Source organism: Anas platyrhynchos, chromosome 14 (assembly GCF_047663525.1).
Source record: "Anas platyrhynchos isolate ZD024472 breed Pekin duck chromosome 14, IASCAAS_PekinDuck_T2T, whole genome shotgun sequence".
Lineage (NCBI taxonomy): Eukaryota > Metazoa > Chordata > Aves > Anseriformes > Anatidae > Anas > Anas platyrhynchos.
The window spans coordinates 23,534,578-23,550,191 of NC_092600.1; the positions used below are offsets into that span (position 1 = coordinate 23,534,578).

The 15,614-nt window shown below is 40.8% G+C and overlaps 1 pseudogene; it reads right to left on the bottom strand.

The window, feature by feature from the left end:
* Window positions 1-1,195: 1,195 nt before the first annotated feature.
* LOC139998700 (uncharacterized) lies at window positions 1,196-14,304 on the bottom strand (annotated as a pseudogene).
* Window positions 14,305-15,614: the final 1,310 nt, after the last annotated feature.

Below are 15,614 nucleotides of genomic sequence, written 5' to 3' on the forward strand. Positions count from 1 at the left end.
TCTCCACCGTCATCACATTGGTACTGTGCGAGGTATTCATCCTTCCCAGTAGATTTCGGAGGGTCCGCGACACTGCACAAAATAAAATCACATTTCTCACTTCTGCTGAAGGACGTGAAGATTAACAGTAAAACCTTCCAAAGGCAAACAAACAAACAAAAACCTCCAGACTACAGGAACACTCGCAAAGATATGCCATTTAGAAACCTCTCCTGCGATAAGGACACCTTCTCCAGCTCCCAGAGAAAGTGTTTTTTCCCCTCTTGCTTCTGAAGCCATTGCACTAAAAAAGCACACGCATCTGTCTCCCTCCACATGCTGCTGCTCTGAATAAGAGCCAGAAGATTCAAAACCACCCTATTTGGTCTCCCCACATAGCCGAAAAAGACACCAGTTGAAACAGAGTTTTCTACCTCTCTCCCAAGAATTTACATTCACATATCTTGTGACTGCAAAAATAGAAGGCGGGGCTCAGGAGGAACAGCCAGTGTTGGAAATGAAAAAAAGCAGCCCGTTTCTTCAGAGTCTTAAGCCTATTCTACTAGGAAAACAAAACAAAACAAAACAAGAGGAGAGGAGAACAACAGCGGGAAATTTACCTATTCTCCAGGTGTTCAATTGCAAAGCCTCCGCTGGAGGATCAACAGCTGTGAATTCAGCGTGCTTAGGAGAAATCAGATCTACGTCTGAACCACAACTATTTCAGTAGTATCACTAACTTATGTTACTCTGAAGAAGCAGTCAGCACCCTTTCTATGTTAGGAAATAGCTGAACAGAGTCTGTTATTCACAGGAATTATTCAGGCAGGCTTCTTTAGGAAGGCTGGGTTTCACTAGAACATTACTAGCCTGTAAGCCTCATGGCATCACCTTCCATCTTGACTGCTAAACCTCCTTGCTCCCTACTATCTTCTTTGCCAAGATACAGCTGTCCACGTTTACTTTTCCTACTTGGCTGGACTGAATTTAAGAAGGGATCTTGCAACTCTTCCTCTTGTTTGCCACTTAATCATCACACCAAATGAAAACTATTTGCCTTTCACCTCTTTATTTCAGGCATTCTTTCCTAGTGGTCATTTAAAAACGGAAAGAAAAAGTCCATCAGCTTTTTTTTTTAATATCCAGCAGACTGTTAAGTCACCAAGCACTTCAAGACTGTTGGAAATAATCTCTACATTAATAGAAAAGGAATTCCTCAGACACACTGCGGCCGCTTACCTTTAATACAATCGTTGGATGAGACGGAGCTGTATTTCTTGCTTTCGCCTGCACTGGAAGGCTTCCCTTCCTTGTAAGGTTGTTTACTGCTCTCACTTCTGCATTGCTCACATGAAGAGCCATCTGGAGGACGGGATTCTTCCTTCTTCTCCCGCGTTATCTTCTGGAAACGAGGATCTAAGTGTTCCAAGGAGCCTTTCACTTTCCTGCTGTTTCTCTTTTTTCTTCTTTTTCTTCTCCTTTTTCTTCTTGTTTTACGCTTGGGATTGGCATTGTCAAAGTGGAGCACACAGAAACACAAATCGTGAAGTCTGAAAGAAACATGCAAGTTTAAAAGAGAAAAAAAGATGTGGCACTTGTTGCCTATATGAAACTTTATTTATTTTACCACAGGTGATGATTTGCAGCATGTCAGCTATTTTGTGGTGCTTTGTGCACACGCAACTTAGTTTAGATGTAGCAAACTTAAGCCCTCAGATTGGAGGACCATAGGTCCTGGTTTGTACACAGATCATTAACAATGGCTAGCTCTGGAATACGTGCAAGCAGAAAAAAACTTTTAACCTAATCCAGAATGGTGTACGGATGTGTTTCCAACTATGTGGTCCAAAGCTAGTGCTCTGAAACAATTCAGCAATAGCTTTCCTATCTTCACTGATCAACCTAACAACATGATCCCCAGCCAGCTGATGCTATCTAAGTAACTTAGAAACTACCAGAAAAAAAAAAAAAAAAAAAAAAAAAAAGAAGAAGAAAAAAAGAGAAGAAAAAAAAAAGGAGAAAAAAAAAAAAAAAGAAGGAATACATGAGAAGCACCCAGAAAAGAATTAGGATAAAAAATGCGGAGTATGCTGGAATCCTTGCTTACTTGGAATCCTTCTCTCCATGTTTATCCTTAGACTTCTTTTTCTTCTAGAACTTGTGATATTTTTGCATTTTTTTCACCACCTAAAAGCTCCTTTTCTATCTTTCTGTCTTTCCTTTCTATTTCACTTTCACTACCTTCTGCACGGGTAGATTTTCTTTTTCTGTTTCCTTCTGTTTCATTTTTCTGGCGACAGTTCTCCAAATGAGCTGACACAGGTGGAAGCGCATGTCTTTCACGAGAATGTCTTCCAGAATGTTGCTGAGATACCGAGCAACGATGCAAGTCTGCTCGGGGTGTGCTAAAGCGACGTCCATCTTCATCTCTCAAGAGGGAACCATGAGGCCATCCACTTTTGTAATGATAATGCTTATGTGACCTGCCGTAGTAAGTTGCAGTCCATTTGTCAAAGGCTGCATCGCCGTGAGAGAACTTTCTCTCTCTACTGTCTCCTGTCGCATGAGGTGAATAGTAATCATTGTAATAGCTACATCTTTCCCACCTCCGTGCTTCATCTCGATAGTATCTTTCTCTGCTCCAACTTCTTTCCCCTTTGGATCGGTAATATCTATTGCTACCTTGTTCTGATCTTCCTCCGCTGCCAGATCTGGACTTTGAATATTTGACTGCTCTTCTGCCATTCTCAGGGCTGTTTCTTTCACCAGGGAAAGATCTGCACCTGCTTCCCTCCCAGTGCTCCTGCTTGTGACGCTTTTGATGAACAACTTCCACGCTCTGAGAACACCTCCTCTTGCTGGAAGGACCTGCTTTTTGACTCTCCTTCTCTTCACTAGGAGCATGTTCCCTCTTGCTTTGGTAATGCTCTTTCTCAGTGTTTTTAGTCTTGTCCTTTCTACCTTGGCATCTCTCTGCAATAGCTGAGGAGGAAAGCTTTTTAGAGCTACATTCAGTGTCACACTTGAGAGAGGAAGTTTGCCGCAATTTCTCACCAAGCTCAGAAGACTCTTTGCCGTACAAAACGTTTTCTTTTGAAATGAGGTCACGTTCTTTTGATCTTCTTGGTTTCTCCTTGTCTCCACCGTCATCACATTGGTACTGTGCGAGGTATTCATCCTTCCCAGTAGATTTCGGAGGGTCCGCGACACTGCACAAAATAAAATCACATTTCTCACTTCTGCTGAAGGACGTGAAGATTAACAGTAAAACCTTCCAAAGGCAAACAAACAAACAAAAACCTCCAGACTACAGGAACACTCGCAGAGATATGCCATTTAGAAACCTCTCCTGTGATTAGGACACCTTCTTCAGCTCCCTGAGAAAGTGCTTTCTCCCCTCTTGCTTCTGAAGCCATTGCACTAAAAAAGCAAATGCATCCGTCTCCTTCCACCTGCTGCTCTGAGAAAAAAGGCATAGGGGCGAGCGGGGAACAGCCAGTGTTTCTCCAGACAGTGGAGAAAAATGGAAAAACATTCTATGAAGGAACACAAGTTCTCCTTGAGGCACCAACCTGCATCAGAGTGATATGCTCAGTGCTGATCATTAGTTCTGTTCGTAACGCTGGACATACAGCATGGAATTGTACTAATTTAAATCCTTCCATTAAATACTATTAGTAGACAGATAAAACCGTAACGAACTTCCATAAGGTCTTGTCTTAATCAGACTGTGCTCATTTTACCTCGTTTCCTCTGACAAGCTGTTCAGCTGGCTGGCTGTGAGGGACTCCGTGATGATTTCTCGATTGACTGAAGGCATAGCTCCAGGCATCTGCAATCAAAACGCACAAGTCAGCAGACAAAAAAATACTATTTGTAGTAGTACTGAGGACTAGTCTTGTCAGAATTTCTCCATTAAATGGTAAGCAAGACCGTTTTGAGTTGTATGCATTATCTACACTTCAAAGATAACCCCAACTCACCTCCCAAAATCTACTTTATGAAACTTAGGAATTTTTATCTCAGCTGAGCTTAAGTTGACAAGTTCTAATGTAAGCTCAGGTCTGCAAATTCTAATGGGATAATACCACAAAGTCTTACAATCACATTTGTGCTGTGTTTTCTCAGTATTTCACCTGAATTAGGAACACAATAAACACTCCCGAATACATCATAGGTGAGAAATTCTCGATGGAGCAAATCTATGTTTCAAGCAATCCATTTGTTTTAGAAAAGAACATCTCAGAAGGTTTAACAGGTTCAACTCGGCAAGTGGAATCATCAAGTTTCAGTCCGTTTTCTTTCGATTCATTAACTAACCTAATAGCACCATTTAGTGAATCGGTTTTTGGCAGCTCATGCTGGGATCTTCCTTCGTCAGCATTCTGACAGGAAGAACCGGAATGCTGCAATGTACGGACTACCTTTCCAACCAAAATTCCATTAGAGGACATTGCATTGCAATTCCTTTTAAATAAGCCCTTTGACTCCTCCTCAGATTTTCCTGAAGATTCTGCACCGTAAGGGACTGTGTTATCAGAGCTGAGTTTAGGATTTTCATTCACTGTTGGCTCCACAAAAATCTCATCAGAAACTTTTTTGCTTGTTTGCATTTGCTTCATTTGCATTACCGAATTTGTAATTGTGGATGAAGGAACAGCCTGGTAGAGATCTTCGTCCTCCGCAGCACTGCTAAGACAGTCAGGCTGTGACACAGTCCGACGAGCAGGCAATTTATTGTGAATACTGGTGGTGATCTTCTGTTTTCTTGACGGATCAGTAATTGAAGGCCTGGTAATTGTCTGGTTTTGAACACAGGCCATCGGTGGTGCTGAAGATGGCCTTTTTAGGGTGACACCAGTGGTCTTTGCGTCCTCTTTTATGGATCCATTTCCATTTAAACGGCTTGAATTCTGTATTTAAAAAGAAGAAATGGCAAGATGGATTAACGCAAACACTGCATTTAACATTTTGAAACACAAAACTCTCCTACTGAGTATTTCTACAAATGGTCTTAACACCTACAAAGAAAAACACACTGCCCTTTAAAGATAAATGCAAGTCCAATAAGCGTATTCAATTCCTGCTTTTGGTTTACAGCCGATTGGAATCAAATTAACATCATCTTTGAAAACCAGCCAAACAACTTAACATTACCTGCTGCTATTCCCAAATATATTTATTTTCCCCTTTAAACATACCCTGAAAAGCCTGAAGGAATTGTTCTGGTGCTCAGGAATAAGACAATTAGTTTTCCCTGTCTTAGCTAAAGTGACGACGATAGGAAAAACAAGTCCTCTTTTAAATGATTCGAGGATTAGTACACTCTGCTTAAATTGTCAAAGAGCGTAGCTCTCTGTGCTTTAGAAAGCTGTCTTGGAGGTATAAAGTAATGGAGTCGCATGGCTGCACAATTTAGCAGTAACCACTGTTTGAATGACTCTGGCTGTAGCATGAAGGCTGTGAAGAAAGCTGCAGCATGGGAAGGAAAACAAAACTAAGATGCTGAAAACCAAACAAAAAACCCCACACCAAACCCCAAACCCACTAGCAGTTTGGTGCCGTTACCTGCCCTCCCACTTCCCTGAATTACCTTAATCATATGAGGAAGAAGTCGTGGTCCCATAAATCCAGCCTGCTTACTATTAGCCCCCTGCTGACCAGGAGGGAATGAACAGGGATAAGATGGTGCTGGCAAGTAAAACGCACGTTCTCCAAGTGTCAAATCATAGCGCCTTCAGAAAAGAGCAGTGATCGTAGTTTAGTTTTTCTTTCAGCCTACTCTTGGATTAAATCCCATCCTATAATTTTAGAGGAACAGTTCATACGATATGGAAGCCTTCTCTACAGAAGGCTTCGCCAAGACTACAAACTGAAAAGGAGAGAACAGTCTTCCTACTAAGACTATCACTTTCAGAACAATAATTCATTCTTACACGACAGATGACCTTCATTTTTCTCCTTCTCTAAATTAGCCAGCTACAGGTAACACATAGATAGCAATTTACACAAGTGCTGCAGTTTCAGGCCAAGCAACAAAAGATAATAAATGACACAGAGAATTTCAGGTTAGACAGAACTGAATTAGACAAATAATAATCTTTCCCTGGGATAGCAAGAAAAACACTTGCAAAACAGAAAAATATCAATAACAGGAAAGTAAATCTCTTCTGAACACATGTTAAGATTTGTTATTACCTGATATAAAAAAGTATGTAAGCTTGCTGACCAAGAACTCTCTTAATGTCAGTACGGACTACTTTAGCATCATTCATCTGATACCAAAGTCCATTACCAGCCTGCAAATAAAGACAACCATTTCTTTAGGTGAATTGCACGTGTTCCAAATGAAATCACGGATAGGAACAAAATACACACGTGTCAAATAAAAATATAATGAAATCTTTTTCCCTAGAAACAGTAGCTGCTAGTCACGCTTTCACTGGTTTGCCAGCACAACCTTTACCCTGTTAGAAATGCTGTTGACTTCTACCTTTACATAGCATATATAGTGTCCTGAGTGACAGCTGACACCGTGATGTACCAGCACCGCGTATAAGGCATAGAGCAGTGGTTCTCCCATTGACTGTGACATGTAGGCTCTCAGGTCCAAATACTCCGGATATTTCACCTCCTAAAGAGAGACCAAGAAGATAGAAAATTATCCCAGAGTACTTCGTGGACTAGCCAGAGAAAAACACTTCCAAAAAACACAGACTAGAATTTATTTCTAGAATATATTTCTAGAAGATATTTCTTGATTCACTACAAATAAGTCTTCCCATAAACAATGTTTAAGACTAGAAGTTGCAGAGAACTGTTTCCTGATGAATCAGCCTTCTCAGAGGAAAGCATATGCTTCTTGTCAAGCGGGAACTTTATTGATATTAAGAGAAAGAATAAGCCATAGTCGTTAGTCTACAATTACTGTCTGAAAATATAAACAACTTTCAGCTTTGGGGGATGTCCCATTACACGATGATGTAGTTGCATTACAGTGGTAAATATACCTTGTTGATCTTTCCACCTGTGAAATCTGCAAATCTTTTCAGTGATATTGTGAGAACCTTGGAAGAACGGTGTATGGTAAATCTCTTGGATGCAGGAACCATCTTATTACACCTTAAAAACAAGCAGAGATAAGTGTTTGAAGGCATCTTCTTTTTTCGCCCCCAAAACAAACTCGTTTTAATGTCTCACGCATGCCTATGCTATTTGAATGACATTTACTTGCATAATAGGTTGGTCTTTTTTCTTTTCATAAACCCATGCACTGCGTGTCAGGTTTGTTAATACAGTGAAGAAGGTAAATTCTCCCAAAACCCCGGGCATAGCAGGAACAGGAATCTCTCACGAAAGGGTATTACCAGGTTGGATGGCAAGGTACCATTTCTTGGTCTACAAAAGTGGCTATTTGAACTCCAATCCTGAATACATTCTTTCAGCTTTCAAGGGAAATACAAATAATGAAAGTGGAACGAGAGAGCCTTGGTCCCCAGGACTAGAAATTGCAAATAATCTCCAACATAGGTCGTCTATCAACATCAAAAATACAACAGAAGCACATGGTCATTCTACAGGAGGGAGACATTTAACAGTAGGAAGTCTTCATGTACTGAGCTTCATGTACTGAGCTTCATGTACTTCATGTACATGTACTTCATGTACTGAGCTTGTCTGGAAAGACACTGAAACTGTCTGCCATCCTTTGAAACACAATAGTTCAGTTTGATACATTGCCCGCTCCAAGGTAGGACCTACAGTGTAAGCAGTGAAAATTAGCCACTAGCCCAGAGAACAACGGAAACTGGGCAGTTTACATCAAGAAAAGTACTGTCGAGAGCTAATAAATAGAAAGAACAAAAGTATCTCTTTTTGAATTCTGATGGCAAAATACGAGCCAGAGAATTGCAAACCCATAGGGAATGCCTCTGAACAAGACTTCCCCCCTCCAAAGAAACAAAAATCCAAGTGTTTTATAAACTTCCACAAAACTCGTAAGTAGATCCAAAGTTTAGAGGTAGTCCAACAGAGTCATGCAACATATAAAACTGACATCTAGGATTAAGACCTAATTCGTCAAAATCTTACTCGCTACATTTATAGCAATTCTCTCCACCCAGCTCTTCAGGTTTCACAAAGAGTTCCAGAGCTCTGGTAACAGATGAAACCGCCTAGAGGAGTGAGAAAGAAGAGCGTAAAGTCACCGTAAATTCAAAATTCCAGAGACGTACTAGTAGTTTATAAGAGAATCTTACTAACATACTCCAGCGATCTACTATGAGCACTGTGAAGAAGGAGGCAGAAAGAGCATGCTCAGCATTGACCTCACCTGGAAGTCATTTGACTTCGGAACAAATACTTTTCCAGTAGCCTAGACAGCATCTATAGTGTGCTTTGTCATCAATACTGGGGACAAATTCATCAGTCTAACAATTAGATGTACATTGGGGTAGAACAACAGAGAAGTATGACAGCATTATAATTTTTGCAGAAAGAGAATTCTTTCCCCTTAAACCCAATGCAAATGTGGAGACTATTTACATGGGCTCCACAGAAGGACAAAGTCCAATCCACTTCCTTAGCACCACCAAGCTCTTACGTTTTAACATTATATGTGGTTTGGTTTTTTAAGGTAAACAAGTTTAATTTAGAAAGTTAGGCATGTACTTAAACATCATGAATTATATTTAGAAAACATCTTACCTTTATATCCAAAGTGATATCAAGAAATGCCTCATACGTATCCGAAACTGCTTTGCAATTCAAGCACTTCACTGGAAGCAAAATATAAATGCTTAACCTTATGTGAAGGAGACTAACTGTCCAAATTCAAGTTGTTGACAGATACTACTTTAGACAAACTACAGACTGCTTTACTACCGACAAAAGACACAGATCAGTTCTAAGGACAGGAATATTTTTTAAAGTACCTCTCGATCTTAGAAATCCTCCAAATATTTGATGAATGATGGTGGTAGCTTGAGAAGATCTGTCCAATCTGGAAATAAATTATAATCAGACCTCAGAAGATTTAAGGCGCAGAGTTAACTCTTCAAAGAGTTTTATGAAAACTAAGGATGATGTAGACTTTCGTTGCTGATAGTAAATAAGGCACTAAAAGGTGCTAGAGATCATTTTTGATAGTAAATAAAGGACTAGAAGGTGCTAGAGAATGTATGAAAGTGAACTTGTTTATGCTTACTCGGTGCTTCCATTCAAGCACGCTTCCTGCATAGCATCAACAGTATAGCGCAAGAACTCGTGTGCGTCTTCTTGACTGCCAAAACGGAAATGTTGTCCTATTCCTAAAGAAGAAGATGATAGCATTCACCTCATTTAAAAATGAAATCATTCTTGTATTTCTAAAATCTCTCTTCTTTCTAGTGTTAAAACCACTTATACACATCAAATAAGTATTTGAAGATTACAAGCTATCGAAAAGAAACACATCTGAAGCCACTTACGACTGAGATTACTGATAACATGCGTAGGCTCGATGGCATCAACAGTGCAACGCAGGGCCTGGTTAATGTGAGTCTCCATTGTGCACATCATGCAAAAATCTTGTTCACGACCTGAAGAGTGAAAGAAGAAAGCATCCCAGTCCAGCAAAATATCCATAACTACAAACAAACATCTAAGTAAAATTTAAACTATAGATACGATATCCACTCTCCTTGCTACATTCTATTCTCCCAAGATGCCAATGTCCCAACAGTCTTGTAACATTTCATTTCACACAACTTTACAGAATAAAAATATCCACTAAGCCTGTATTCAAATGCATTTTGTGATGAGAAATCTAAAAGACTACTGCAAAGTCACATTTGTAAAGGCTGACAGGAATGTGAACTCCACAGGCTGAAAAATGTATTACTCTCTAAAATTACTACTAAATGCATTACTGTCCAATGCACTTCATTATTCCCACGAAGCAATAAATGATCCTTTAATAAATACATAAATAAATAAATAAATAAATTCATTCATTAAACAAACAGTGCATTAATTGCACTCCGTATGCTATTCGGAGCCCACTGCTAATACAGTGCTCAAAGCCAGCTTCTACAGGTAAAATCAGGCAAATAAGCTTGTCTCAGAATCACTGCTGTTCTTTCACCTTCAGAGCTGTCCAACAGATTTGAAATACTCTTAGAAAGTACTCACATGACTGGCCGTGCTCGAGAGAAAGCATGTAATTGGCAAGTGGGGGTGTGTAGGTCAAACACTGTAGAGTAGCATTAAGAAAACATGTGTTGCCAAGATTGTACAGGCCAACTCCAACACTTTGTGTTTCTCGCCAATCCATACAAATCTTCTCAGGTGGAAAAAGAATGCTCTGTGGTGGAGCAATTCCATCATTAACGACTGCAAGAAAGTTAAATTTAAAAAGAGATTTTGTTTGTTTGTTTCTAAGGAAGGTATTTAAAAAAATACTATTCTGCAGGAGCACCTAGAGGAGCTAGCTACAATCCAAGCCAGAAGAAAATTATTGCAGACAGCTTTAATACCGCCAAATTCAAATTGGCTGGTCAACACAATGTTTTGGGGAAAAAAAAAAAAAAAAAAACAGCTTTCGTCAACCATTTTAATTTTTCTAAGGCAAGGCTAACTGCCATTCTGTTTGTAGTACCTAATGCCAAGTTCCTCTCCATCTATAATCTTTAACCTGATTAACTCAACTACTGTTTTTTTCCTTATTATAACTTAAACCACAAGCTTAGACTTGAAATTATACGGAAAAAAGGTAAAAACTAGTAACTAGGAATGACGGTACCCCTACAGATACCAGATCTTTTCCTGAGCAATGTTATCATTCAAAAAACGTGTGAAAAATGGAAGCTGTGAATAGCAACAATCAAACACTTTTCTTTGCAAAACGGAAAAGACATGGATGAATCTGTGCATTACAAAAAGCTCCCCATATTTCTCTGTTGACTGTAAATATATCAAAATTAATTTCTGTAACATCAGTCACTTCAGTTGCCTTAGGGGATTCGCTTTTGAAGTCTTTGTTCACACTAGTCCCCTTCTCTATCAGTGCAACAAGTAAGAACTGCATTTTCTACTTTTGCTTTGAAGAAAATGGAGTCAGGATAAAGCTCACACTTACTTAGATCTCTTGGGGCAAAAGCCTTAGATTTTTCAGATGATCTACAGTAAATAGCACCTCCACGTCCTTGGGCCACAGAGACTTGGCTTGAATCTTCTGCAGGCGGTATCTGGCCCCAGTTTGCGGTGCGTGACATCAGTATTTTAGTACTTGGTTTCTTGGATTTGCCAGACCGCCTTGAAGAGGGCTTTTTAGACTTTGAAGATTTGGGCTTCTTAACTACGGTCATTGTTGACATCTGCGACAGAGACAGAAGTTCTGGTTGACGTAAGAATATCAAGAAGCATTCCAAGAAGAAAAGAATAGCAGAAGTCCTGTCACTTAATCTCAAAGAAACAGCCTTAAGAACTAAATCGCTGGTATGAATGATTTAAAAAGAATCCCCAAACTAAACACACAAAGTGAAAATTTCCATCTAAACTCTATCGGTATTACTTTTAGCTTCTGCAGAACTAGTGGCTGATGCCATTTCTTTCACTTCCGTAGGATTTTAATCCATTACAACTCTGGAGTCTTTTTAATATAAAAATGTAGAAGACATTCTCTGAGGGGAATCAGTTATTTATTGATTTCCAGAGTTGCACAATTATCTGTTAATTATTACCTATGATCTAATAGATAATTGTTGCAATTATCTATTGCTGGCGTTAGTAATGGAACACTATTACTTCACTGCCTGCGTTTTTCTGTTTCGTGTGCACAAAGGTACCCAGAACTCACTGCTCCTTTTCTTCTGTCTTTCCAGGGATCGCCCTCTACCTCACTGTCTACTGCACCAATCATGAGGGGTTTGTTGTTATTCTATAATGAGCCTAGCTTTTAAATACACCTTTTCTGGGCGTCACTTTGTGATAGCAAGTTAATTTGTGAGGGCTCCTCAGTCTACATCATGTGGTCGCTTTTTCCAGGTGAAAAAGCGGAGCCGTAAGTGGCAGTACACTAAAGCCCTGGCATGTTGAGATCCAAGAAGAGAGATGTTTGGCCCTCCTTCTCACTCCTGGGAACCATATACCTCAAAACCCACAGAGGATGGGCTATATCTCAGAGAAATCTTGGGAAAGGAGAGCATGAAGAGCACGTTTGCAAATTTATTTCTCCCTGGGCTTCTTCTGCTTCTCCACGAAATACGAGTTTGAATATAACTTTGGCAGCAGTACTTCTGGTGTTTTACTCCTACCACATTTAAAACTCCTACAAAAAACTGAAACGTTAGACTAAAAAGCAGCTCTTTCCGTTCTGCTTTGTAAAGTTGCACGTTTTCCTCATGCAAAACAACAGGGCAATGCAAGCTAGAAACGGAAATGCTGAATGTAAAACAAAACAAAACAAACCTCAGCCCTCCAGGACAAAAGCCAATAACTGCTACAAAGTCCTTTTTAAAATGCTGATTAGGTTTCAAGGTGATACCGCTTTAAATAAGCATAATTGTGTGTCCGTAGGCAGAAGCATCCATGACAGGATGAACTTCTATACTTCATGTTTTGTTACTGTCTTACTGTAGCACACAGGGACTTGTTACCTATAGGGAAACCACTAACCTAATGGAGCGTTTAAAACATAAGCTAGTTTGTTATACCAAAATGACTGAGAGAACAAAGCATAAAGTGCTTTCAGATTTCTAGCACGCCTTGATTGCTATCCATTAAACTTCAGACACGTTAAACAAAACACAGTAAATAAGAAAACTCCTAGTCCCACAGCTGGCAAATTATGTGCAGAGGTTGTAACTAGAACTTTTTTCCCTTGACATTTTACATTTAAGATTGATTTTAAATCCATTCTATACACACTTTCCGTTCCTGAAAAAACAATACGCAAACCTGAAAAATGCATTTACACGAGAAATGAAGTCGTCCTTGTCCGACTGGAAGACTAAGGTGACAGCTCCTGGGCTCAGGGATTTTCAGATAAGCTCCGATCTTCACCAGTGACAGCTCCTTTTTTCGGATTGAAAGAGAAAATGTTTCAGCAACACACTGAAAACACACTTAAGGGACAAGAAACAAAATTAAGACTGTAGTGAGAAGGAGAAAAGAAAAACAACACTGGGGAAGAAAGGAAAAGGTAAAGGAAAAAGGAAAAAGGAAAAAGGAAAAAAGCCTTGATCTTTATACTGACCAACGAGATAAGCCTTACACATTTTTAAGTTTATTTTTGACAACTGATTGAGGCGTTACCAGGTATTAAGTACGATTCAAGAGCAAATATTAACACTAGAAAGAAGAAATCCGATCCACCACCACTGTTTCAAAATACATCCATTTCTAATGTGGAGATAACGTCTCTCTGACAAGGTAGTAGAAAAACTGTAAATACCGACAGAGCTTCCTCTCCCGATGTTCCATATACATACCGATGCTGTTCCTACACCTACGCTCTGAGCATAAATTTATGTTGACATGAGTATCGGGTGTTACTCCTCTCTTTGTTTGCCTTGAGAGACACACCTCTTGTCCACTGAAAAGTAAACTCAAGATTCCAGATCAGTTAAGACAGTTGCTATCCCCCCATTCAGAGTTCTGCAGCAGCACTGTTCAGATGTGTTTAGCAGCCTCTTTAGAAAACGTTATCACTTAGGACCTGCTTCTCAGTAGGTACACGTTTGGCCTCCGCTTAGCAGAGAGTCAATCCCAGCTTAAGCTTTCGTACAAGAGCCCCTTCACGAAACGGACTTGGGCCCTGACATAACTGAGCTTAACCTTTAACCTTGAAGCTTCCTTAAAGAAGGAAGCAGCACCCAGGCCAGGAAATAGAAATTAATCGTCACTTTACCCTGAAACGCAGTGAGCTATTCTGTGCTGGCAGGATTGCTGCCGGGCTGGCCGACGAGGCGGCGGGCAGCTCCCCGGGGCCACAGGGCCTGTCACAGGGAGCCGCCGGAGGTCTCCAAGGTCCGGGAACAGCGGCAACAGCGGCAACAGCGAGGACAGAGGGGACAGCAGCAACAGCAGCAGCCACCTCAGCCAGGGCCGTCTCCACAACCGCCAAAACGGTCTCGGAATGCTGCCGAACTCGGAGCTCCAGCGTGACGCCTTTTGAACCTGGCCGCTGGAAGGACCTGCTTTTTGACTCTCCTTCTCTTCACTAGGAGCATGTTCCCTCTTGCTTTGGTAATGCTCTTTCTCAGTGTTTTTAGTCTTGTCCTTTCTACCTTGGCATCTCTCTGCAATAGCTGAGGAGGAAAGCTTTTTAGAGCTACATTCAGTGTCACACTTGAGAGAGGAAGTTTGCCGCAATTTCTCACCAGGCTCAGAAGTCTCTTTGCCGTACAAAACATTTTCATTAGAAATGAGGTCACGTTCTTTTGATCTTCTTGGTTTCTCCTTGTCTCCACCGTCATCACATTGGTACTGTGCGAGGTATTCATCCTTCCCAGTAGATTTCGGAGGGTCCGCGACACTGCACAAAATAAAATCACATTTCTCACTTCTGCTGAAGGACGTGAAGATTAACAGTAAAACCTTCCAAAGGCAAACAAACAAACAAAAACCTCCAGACTACAGGAACACTCGCAAAGATATGCCATTTAGAAACCTCTCCTGCGATTAGGACACCTTCTCCAGCTCCCAGAGAAAGTGTTTTTTCCCCTCTTGCTTCTGAAGCCATTGCACTAAAAAAGCACACGCATCTGTCTCCCTCCACATGCTGCTGCTCTGAATAAGAGCCAGAAGATTCAAAACCACCCTATTTGGTCTCCCCACATAGCCGAAAAAGACACCAGTTGAAACAGAGTTTTCTACCTCTCTCCCAAGAATTTACATTCACATATCTTGTGACTGCAAAAATAGAAGGCGGGGCTCAGGAGGAACAGCCAGTGTTGGAAATGAAAAAAAGCAGCCCGTTTCTTCAGAGTCTTAAGCCTATGCTACTAAGAAAAAAAAAAAAAAAAAAAAAAAAAAAAAAACAAGAGGAAAGGAGAACAACAGCGGGAAACTTACCTATCCACAGGTGTTCAATTGCAAAGCCTCCGCTGGAGGATCAACAGCTGTGAATTCAGCGTGCTTAGGAGAAATCAGATCTACGTCTGAACCACAACTGTTTCAGTAGCATCACTAACTTATGTTACTCTGAAGAAGCAGTCAGCACCGTTTCTATGTTAGGAAATAGCTGAACAGTCTGTTATTCACAGGAATTATTCAGGCAGGCTTCTTTAGGAAGGCTGGGTTTCACTAGAACATTGCTCCGCAAGTCCCTTCTATTCCTTTTCCCCTTAGAATCTGGGGATGTTTCAGCTAAAAAGGAGGGCAGAAACACTCTCCGTAGGTCTCCACCATGTAGTAAAACAGTGCTGTGTACCTGGTTAACTTCTGCAACCAGCAAAGCATTGCTATTTGCAGCAGTGCCCTGACCCCAGCCTCTTGCTGAGCTCCGTCCTGTGCTGCTCGGATGCTCCCGCTGCTCAGACACGGGGGCTTAGAGAGCCACCGGGCCAGCACAAGCCCCCGAGCTCACTGTCAAACTTCACTTTTGGCATCTTTCACTTCACCAGCGCCGCCGGACGAGGAGCCCAGCAATGCCT